This window comes from Budorcas taxicolor, chromosome 13 (genome assembly GCF_023091745.1).
Source record: "Budorcas taxicolor isolate Tak-1 chromosome 13, Takin1.1, whole genome shotgun sequence".
In the NCBI taxonomy this organism is placed as follows: domain Eukaryota; kingdom Metazoa; phylum Chordata; class Mammalia; order Artiodactyla; family Bovidae; genus Budorcas; species Budorcas taxicolor.
The window spans coordinates 40,263,785-40,272,950 of NC_068922.1; the positions used below are offsets into that span (position 1 = coordinate 40,263,785).

General features: G+C 42.2%; 1 non-coding gene across 1 annotated transcript; it reads right to left on the reverse strand.

The window, feature by feature from the left end:
- Positions 1 to 3,805: 3,805 nt before the first annotated feature.
- On the reverse strand, positions 3,806 to 3,940 carry LOC128058989 (small nucleolar RNA SNORA70). The gene has a single exon (XR_008200577.1). It is a non-coding gene; the product is annotated as a small nucleolar RNA SNORA70 (small nucleolar RNA).
- Between the last annotated feature and the right edge of the window lie 5,226 nt (positions 3,941 to 9,166).

Below are 9,166 nucleotides of genomic sequence, written 5' to 3' on the forward strand. Positions count from 1 at the left end.
TGGCAAAGTAATGTCTCTGCTTTTTAATATGCTGTCTAGGTTGGTCATAACTTTTCTTCCAAGGAGTAAGAGTCCTTTAATTTAGTTTAGTTGGGTTTCTTCAAAAGCAGACCCTGGGGACTTCCCTGTGGTCCAGTGATTAGGAATCCACCTTGCAATACAGGGGACATGGGTTCGATCCCTAGTCAGGGAACTAAGATCCCACACACCACAGAGCAACTAAACCCATGTGCCACAACTAGAGAGTCTCCAAGGTGCAACCAAAGACCCCGAGTAACACAACAAGGATCCCACAGGCCAGACCCAAGGCAGTCAAATAAATAAATATTCAAACAAGCAAACAAAGCAGATCCTGGGCAAGGACTTGAGTGCATGTAGTTTATTTGGGAGGTGATTTACTCAAGGATCTCCAGAGAAATGTATCAATAGGAAAGTATGTATAATGAGCAACTGGTTCCCACGATTGTGGAGTCTGAGAATTCCCATGATCCTGTCTCCATCCTGGAGACCAGGAAGGCCAGTGGTGTGATTCAGGAGACTTAGGCAGGAGAGGATGAGACAGTGTCCAAGCTCAACAGTGAGGCAGGAAAAAAAAAGAGGGTGGCACATTTCTTCTGCATTTTGTTCTCCTCAGGCCTCTCTGGATTGGATGATGCCCACCCACTCTAGGAAAGGCAGCCTACTGAGTCTATCTGTTTAAATGCTAATCCTCTCTGGAACCACCCTAACAGATCACCCAGAAGTAATGTTTAATCTGGGTACCACATGGCCAGACAAGCTGACATGTAAAATTAACCATCACGGAGGTGACCGCAGGAAACACAAGGAAGGGAGTCAGGAAGTGACAGAGAGGAGAACAGTATTAATGAGCAGGCTAAGGAAGACCTTCTAAGAAACCCTGGAGAACACATCCTCAGAGAGGGAAGCTGGGGTATTGATTCATCAGCTCCCAGCCTCCTTTTGTTGAGACTTACCCCAGAGTTGTTGAATCCTTGACACTCACAGTTTGCCATACAAGTGGGTTGACCAAGCTCATGGGGTGCTGAAGAAGGTCTCTGAGAAGAAAAGCAGGGAAATAAAGATGCCTGAGGTGGGAAGTTCACAGTATACACAGGACCTGTCCAATGCGGCTGCAGGTGAACTCATGGATTGAGGGAACATGGGGTTGGATACCCAGAGCTCCTGCTACAAATGCCTTGAAAACCTATCATGACTTCAGGACCCAGAGAAATGTAATATCTCATGAACCCAACTTTTACTCATTACAGAAAGCAAAATATCACTCTAACGTTGTCACTTCTAAAATTTCATTCCATGAAACAATGCTCCAGAAGTATGCTCTAAGAAGGCCATTATGAATAGTCATTTTTCCTCTTGCAGAGAACAATTTCTTAATCCTGTTCTCCTTGGCCACATGACAAAAAAACCATTGTAACTTCAGCAGATAATACACCCTGAGTCAATATCAGATGTGTCATAAATTAATGCCAGCACCAGTACAACATTTCGGTCACCATAACTGTTACAGAAAAATCTAAATGTGTTGACATCATCCAATAACTCTGCCCTCAAGTTTTCCAGGCCATTTAATTATTAAATTCCTCTTTGGAAAAGGATCTCTATTGTAAGCAATTCAGACTTTGGTGGATGGAAGGGTTTTTTCTGAGGTCACCAGAGCTTTTAATCGCTGCCTAAAGTGCATCCCGTGTTGATTAAGATACCCCAGATTAACTAGATTTAGCCCAGGCAATCACACTCCATTCAGTAGGGCTCATCTCTGGTGAGTCGTGGACATTAATGACAGTTGCAAGAGCTCAAATATTATATAATCACTAATTACATTCTGTGCAATTAGTGGCAGCTCATCAGTGTGAATCACTAATGGCTGATCACCCTGTTCTCTTTGGGAAGGGAGAGATGGACTGCTTCGTTTCCTGATTGTATTAGCATAGACACAGATGCTGTTAATGAACATGGGTGACGGTAAGAGGAACCACGTCTGCGCTGTGATGGACAAAGGCAAGAGGAGGGCTTGGTGGCCATGGACACTTCATGCTGAACCTCAAAGGTGCATGTTTGTGGTTTTTCACTGTGACTCATTCACTCCCCACCTTCCAAATGGAAGAGACACACAACATTCTGGCCAAACAGCTGCTAAAATAATTGCAAATAAAGCCAGCTAAAGAAATGCACATACACACACTTGCGTGTTTCTTTTTTTTTTTTTAATGACTCTTTTTTACATGGACCACTTTTAAAGCCTTTTATTGAATTTGTCACAACGCTGCTTCTGTTTTATGTTCTGGTTTTGTGGCTAACTGCAAGGCATGTGAGATCTTAGTTCCCCTACCATGGATCAAACCCGCACCGCTTGCCTTGAAATGCAAAGTCTTAAGTCTAAACCACTGGACCTCCAAGCTCTGGATCCAAGCTCTGAGGATCATTCAGGCATGAAGCCTGTGACACAGTGGGAAGAGCACCTCTGAAATGGTGATGTACTTCTCTGATTTTTTTTAACCCTGTCCATGTCAGGCCTTATTAGCTGCTCGGGCCCCCATAACAAAATAGCACAGCCCAGGTTGCTTCAACAGTAGAATTTCCTTCTCTCATATTTCTGGAATCTGGAAGTCCAAGATCAGTCTGTCTGTAGGGGTAGTTTTTCTGAAGCCCATCTCCCTTGTTAACAGAAAGCACCTTCTTCACCGAGTCCTCACACGGCATTTCCTCTATGTGCATCCTGGTCTCAGGTCTCTCCTTGTGCCCATGTTTATTCACTTATAAGGACATGGGTCATGTTGGATTAAGGCCCACTTTAGTGACCTCACTGTAACATCATTACCTCTTTAAAGGCCCTGCCTCCATGTACAATCACATTCTGAGGTGCTGCGGAGTAAGGGTTTCAACACAGGAATGCAGGGGCACACAATTCAGCCAATGAAGCCAGTATGTGTATAAGCTAAGTCTATGCTAACCCAAGAAATTATTGCTGGAAGATGGGCAGCAGGCTTGGATTGCCTGAACCCTACATTGGAAGGCAAGTCTTAACAACTGGACCTCCAGATATCCAAACTCTGAGGGTCTGTGGGACATTGAAGCATGAAGCCTGTGACAAAGTAGGAAGGGTATCTCTGAAATGGTGATACACTTCTCTGATTTTTTAACCCTCTCCATGTTGGCCTTGGGTGAGAGGTTAACCCTTAATGAGAGCTATCCTGTCCAGAACAGCTGCCCATGGTCATGCGATTGCTGAGCACTTGAAATAGGGCTAATGTCACTGAGGAACTGAATTCTTCATTTCATTTCATTTTAAATCATTTGTCTTCAAACTGAAGTGTAAAACGTGTTTTCCTGTGAAATGCAATTTTATAGTTTTGATAGACATCCATTTTATTTTATCTGTTTTTGGGAAACACAGGAAAATAGGATTTATTGGTAGTCATGAGTAAGGAGGCTGGCGCCAAGGCTCTCGTGAGCAAAAGACCCACCATCCATCCAGGGGAACATGATTAGGGATGTATTTGGCCCCACAGCCATCCAGGGTAAGCTGCTTTTTTGCCACCATGTCTTCAAATTCATCTGCTTTAAACTTAGTATATACCCACTCCTTGGAGATGTGGGTTTCCTGGAGGCCAGGCCCCCCTGTTGAGGGCCTCAATCACATCCTCTTTGTTCTGCAGCTTGGACATTATGACTTGGCCAATGTGGACCCTGGCCACTGTGCCCTGGGGCTTTCCAAAAGCATCACACATATCTGTCTGGAGCTAGATTGGGGGCAGCATGCCAGTCATGAATGTCCACTGGAAAGGGCTGTCTCCAAGGTCCCTTAGGGCAACCCATACAGGCAACGGGCTGAGTACATTGTCAAGGAGTTTGCTGTCTGTAACCATTGCATACCAGGCTCCCATGGGGAAAACAGCACAGTTGGCTTGATTGCCTGCAAATTACTTAAACTATTAAAAATGGTGTGTCTCAATTATGATGCCCAATCAGTGAGGAAAATACACTGACATTCAAAAGTTAGAATGAAAAACAGGTACACTATCTCATTAATAATTTTTATGTTGATTAGGTTTGAAATGAACATTTTCAATATGTTGGATTAAATGAAATATATGATTAAAATTAATTTACCTGTTTCAGAAACAGGTATAGATACAGAGAGCAAACAGATCGTTGCCAGAGGGAAAGGTTGGGAGAACAAAGAAATAGGTGAGGGAGATTAAGAGCTACAAACTTCCAGCTGCAAAATAAATGAGTCATGGGGGTGACCTGTACAGTGTGGGGAATACAGTCAATAAATAGGTAGTGTCTTTACATTGACATATTGTAACTAGTTTTACCCTGGTGATCATTTTGAAATGTATAGAAATGTCAAATCCCTGTCTTGTACAATGGGAATTAACAGTGTTGTGGGTCAACTATACTTCAGAAACAAACAAAATAAGAGATCAGATTTATTGTCAGTGAAGGTGGGTATAGGGTGGCAAATCAGAAGAAAGGGGTCAAAAGGTGCAAATTTCCAGCTATAAGATAAATGAGTTCTAGGGATACAATGTACAATATGACACATTTAATTAACACTGCTCTATGTCATGTATGAAAGTTGTTAAGAGAATAAATCCTGAGAGTTTTCATCACAAGGAAAAGTATTTTTTTCTATTTCCTTAATTTTCTATGTATGTGAGACAATGGATGTTTATTAAACTCATTGCAATAATAATTTCATGGTGTATATAAGTCTAATCATTGTGCTATATACCATTTGGGCTTCCCTGGTGGCTCAGAGGTTAAAGCATCTGCCTGGAATATGGGAGACCTGGGTTCGATCCCTGGGTCGGGAAGATCCCCTGGAGAAGGAAATGGCAACCCACTCCAGAACTCTTGCTTGGGGAATCCCATGGAGGGAGATGCCTGGTAGGCTACAGTCCATGGGGTCGCAAAGAGTCGGACACGACTGAGCGACTTTACTTACTTACTTATATGTATTTAGGTATATGTCAATTATACTTCAATAAAATTGGAAGAAAAAGTTTAAATTAAAACTTTAAAAATTAATTTTGTCTGTTTCTTTTCTACTGTTTATAATGTGGGCACAAGAAAATCTTAAATTATCTGTCTGGTTTGCACTATATTTCTATCAGGCAGGTTAAAATTTTCGTCCTCCAAAATCTCATTGCTCACCAAAGACAAGACACTGGGTAAACAAAAAGATTAATTCCTTCTTCCAAAATTATTAAAGTTCCAGGTCCCTTGTGTCTTCTTTTACTAAGATTAAGATAAGCAAAACCAACCATTTCTTCCTGTATAATATATTATTAAATCTCCCATTACTAGCCATATTTGTAAGTTCTTTCAACAGTATTTTCAACATTAAAATCCTATTAAATCATACCTACATTTAGGAGTCAGGAATACTTTTCTTCATAATGAAAAGATGCTTCTTTTGAGGTCATCCTGCTCTCCTGGCACTTCTGGCTTTTTCCCAGGACATCTTGACCTCATTTGTCCCCCGATTCCTCTCACTCTTTTTTTTCTCCTCGACCCTCAGTTACCAGGAAATTCTTGGATAAGACATCTGCTATTCTTTCTTTATTTCTGCCTAACATGAGCTAAAAACTTAGTCTCATTTCTTCATCTGAAATATGGGAGAGACACATTGAATCTCACAGCATTAAAAGTTAAAGAATTACAAGCTAAAAATTCAAACAGAATAAATGTTTGATAGGATGTCAACATAACTGGGCTGGTTGTCAAAAACAACTAACAAGTTGTAGGCAGAACTTCTGGACATCTGACTCCACGGTTCAATTTCCTCTTACTCCAATCACTGCATGCCTCACACCCAACAAAAACTGTCTAAAATTCACTAAATGATCAGAGAATCCATCCAATATCACATCCTCATCATGAAATACAGGACAGGGGGAAACAAAAGAGATGGGTTTTGCTTTATCTTTTTTTTCTTCCTGGCATCAACCTGCCTTTAGAAATAATGAAATCATTTGTTGGAAGGATGTCCACTTGCTACCTAACTGTCTTGGTCATTTAAGTAGATCTCAAGGAAGATTTAAAGAGTTTCTCACCCTTGTTACTCAGATAAAAGGAAGAATCAGGTGCTGAATTTGGTTTTGTGTGTGTGTGTGTGTGTGTGTGTGTGTGTGTGGTTTAATATTTGATGAAGCTTCCATTTCAAAGACACAAGTGTTGCCATGTGAGTTTTATTTTTTGTCTTTTAATTGAAGTGATGCAGATTGAATCAAAGATAAACATACATTCAGGTACAAAAGGGAGAAAATATTTACATCCAGAAAAGTAACATACAAGTGTCTGGCCTCATGTACCTCAAGAAACATTTTTTCACGTATGTAGGAAAAGCAATGCACAGCATAGTGGCTTAAATTAAAAAGCACAAGGGGAAGAAAAGTTGGTAAAGACAATCAGCAGAAAAATACAAAAGATCAACCTACCAAAACTGAGAAGGGGAAGATAGGAAAGGATATACATGAATCAAATCCTCATATGACATAGCAGAAGTTCAGGAGAGAATGTAGGAAGATTAAAAAATCAAGAATTCTGGGAAGCCAAGTTAATTAGAGTTATGAAGGCAATTACTCAGTTCAGTTCAGTTGCTCAGTCATGTCCGACTCTTTGCGACCCCATGAACTGCAGCACACCAGGCCTCCCTGTCCATCACCAACTCCTAGAGTTCACTCAAACTCATGTCCATCGAGTCGGTGATGCCATCCAGCCATCTCATCCTCTGTCATCCCCTTCTCCTCCTGCCCCCAATCCCTCCAGCATCAGAGTCTTTTCCGATGAGTCAGCTCTTCACATGAGGTGGCCAAAGTATCAGAGTTTCAGCTTCAGCGTAAGTCCTTCCAAAGAACACCCAGGACTGATCTCCTTCAGAATGGACTGGTTGGATCTCCTTGCAGTCCAAGGGACTCTCAAGAGTCTTCTCCAACACCACAGTTCAAAAGCAGAAGGCAATTACTAGAAGGCAGAAAACTGTTTTAAAATCTTTGACCTATTGGTTATTCAAGAGTACGTTGTTTAGTATCCACATATTTGAGAATTTTCCAGTTTTCCTCGTTATTGAGCTCTAGTTTCATACCATTGTGATCAGAAAAGATACTCGGTATCACTTTAATCTTAAATTTGCTGAAACTTCTTTTGTGATCTAACATATAATCTATCCTAGAGAATGTCCTGTGTGCACATAAAAAGAATATGGGCAAAACTAACAGTCCATACTGTAGGATAGAAGTGTGTTACCTTTGGGAGGGTATTGACTGAAGGCAACAGCAAGGACGCTCTATGAGTGACGTGTACAATATCATGGGCTTCCTAGGTGGCTCAGTGGTAAAGAACTGCCTGCTAATGCAGGAGAGGTAGGTTCAATCCTTGGGTTGGGAAGATCCCCTGGAGAAGGGAATGGCAACACACTCTAGTATTCTTGTCTGGAGAATTCCATGGACAGAGAAGCCTGTTGGGCTACAGTCCATGGGGTTGCAGAGTCCAACACGACTGAGTGACTAAACCACCACCACCAGCAAATACAACATCATAGCCTATGTGTCATTCTTCAATTCATGTTTTCACTTAAGAAGTGTTTGATACATCTCCCTTTCTTTCTTTTTTAAAAATATATATTTATTTGGCTGTGTCCCAGTGTTAGTTGGGGCACCCAGGATCTTCAGTCTTTGTTGAGGCACATGGGATCTTTTAGCTGTGGCATATGGAAACTAGTTCCCTGACCAAGGATCAATCCTGGGCCCTCTGCATTGGGAGTGCAGGCTCTCAGCTGCTGGACCACCAGGGAAGTCCCTCCCCTTCTTTCTTATCAGTGCAGACATACGAATCTTCTTCCTTCTAATCTTCTGCATAGCCATCCATGGCACAGATGGACTACAGTTCAGTTAGACATTCTTCTTTTGACTGGTCAGTTTCTGTTGTATTTTATATTTGAAGTTTTTTGGTTTGGGGTTTTCTTGGTATTGTTGTTGTTTGGCTATTACAAATAGTGCTTCAGTGACCATCTTCAGACAGATCTCATTACGTGCGTGTGAGTGCTAAGTTACTTCAGCCGTGTCCGACTCTTTGCAACCCTGTGGACTTTAGCCTGCCAGGCTCCTCTGGCTACGGGATTCTCCAGGCAAGAACACTGGAGTGAGTTGCTGTGCCCTCCTCCAGGGGACCTTCTTGCCCCAGGTATTGAACCCACATCTCTCATATCTCCTGCTTGGGCAGGCAGGGTCTTTAGCTGGGAGCCACCTGGGAAGCCCAGGTTTGGACAGCAAGGAGATCAAACCAGTCAGTCTTAAGGTCTCTTTATACATTTGTGCAAGCATTTCTCTAGCATGCATTCCAAGAAGAAGGATTCTTATTGCCAGATTGCCATCCAGAAACACGGTCCCAGTTACCTGCTTAGTAGTTTCTGAAGATGCCAACGCCCTCCTGTTGTAGTATTCAGTTGTACTTCCCAATCACTAGTAAGGTGAGCATGTTTTCACACCTCATTTCCCAGGTCATCATATCTCACATTTCTGTGCTGGAACACCACTGTGTGTGAACTATTTCATTTTAGTCTCACAACCCATTCATGGTGAGCTAATAAGAAAAGTTCACTATTTCTCCCCAAGTGACAAGATGAGGAAGCTGAGACTCAAAGAAGTTCAGTAACTAGCTTGGATTCACATCTCTCCTAAGTGTTTGTGGCAGCAAAGTCTTCCTTTAGTCAATTACATGATCTCTGTTCACTTCTTCCCAAGTAAGAGGACCCCAGCTATAGAGGGAGCAGTGAAATGTCAGCTTCAAAACTGCACCAGCCAATCTTCTTTGTAGGCAGACATAGCCTGGTGAAAGTTCTTACCAAAGAGCTACAAACGAAAGTCGGGGGTGGAACTGCCTCCTGTAAAGCTCCTTGGAGGGACATGCTGATCTGGCTCTTTGCCTGGCCCTCTTCCTTTCCTCCTCCTTCAGATGAGAGGGCTGCAACTGCGCAGTCACAATATGAGCATGAGGCATCCTTGAGAAGGAAACGACATTCTAAAATAGTGAAGTAGAAAGACAAAATGAACGTGGGACATTGATAGCATCACTGAGCCCATTCTCTTCCAACCTAGACTACCCACTTCTGCAGTTCCCGTTCCATGAGCAAAAGATG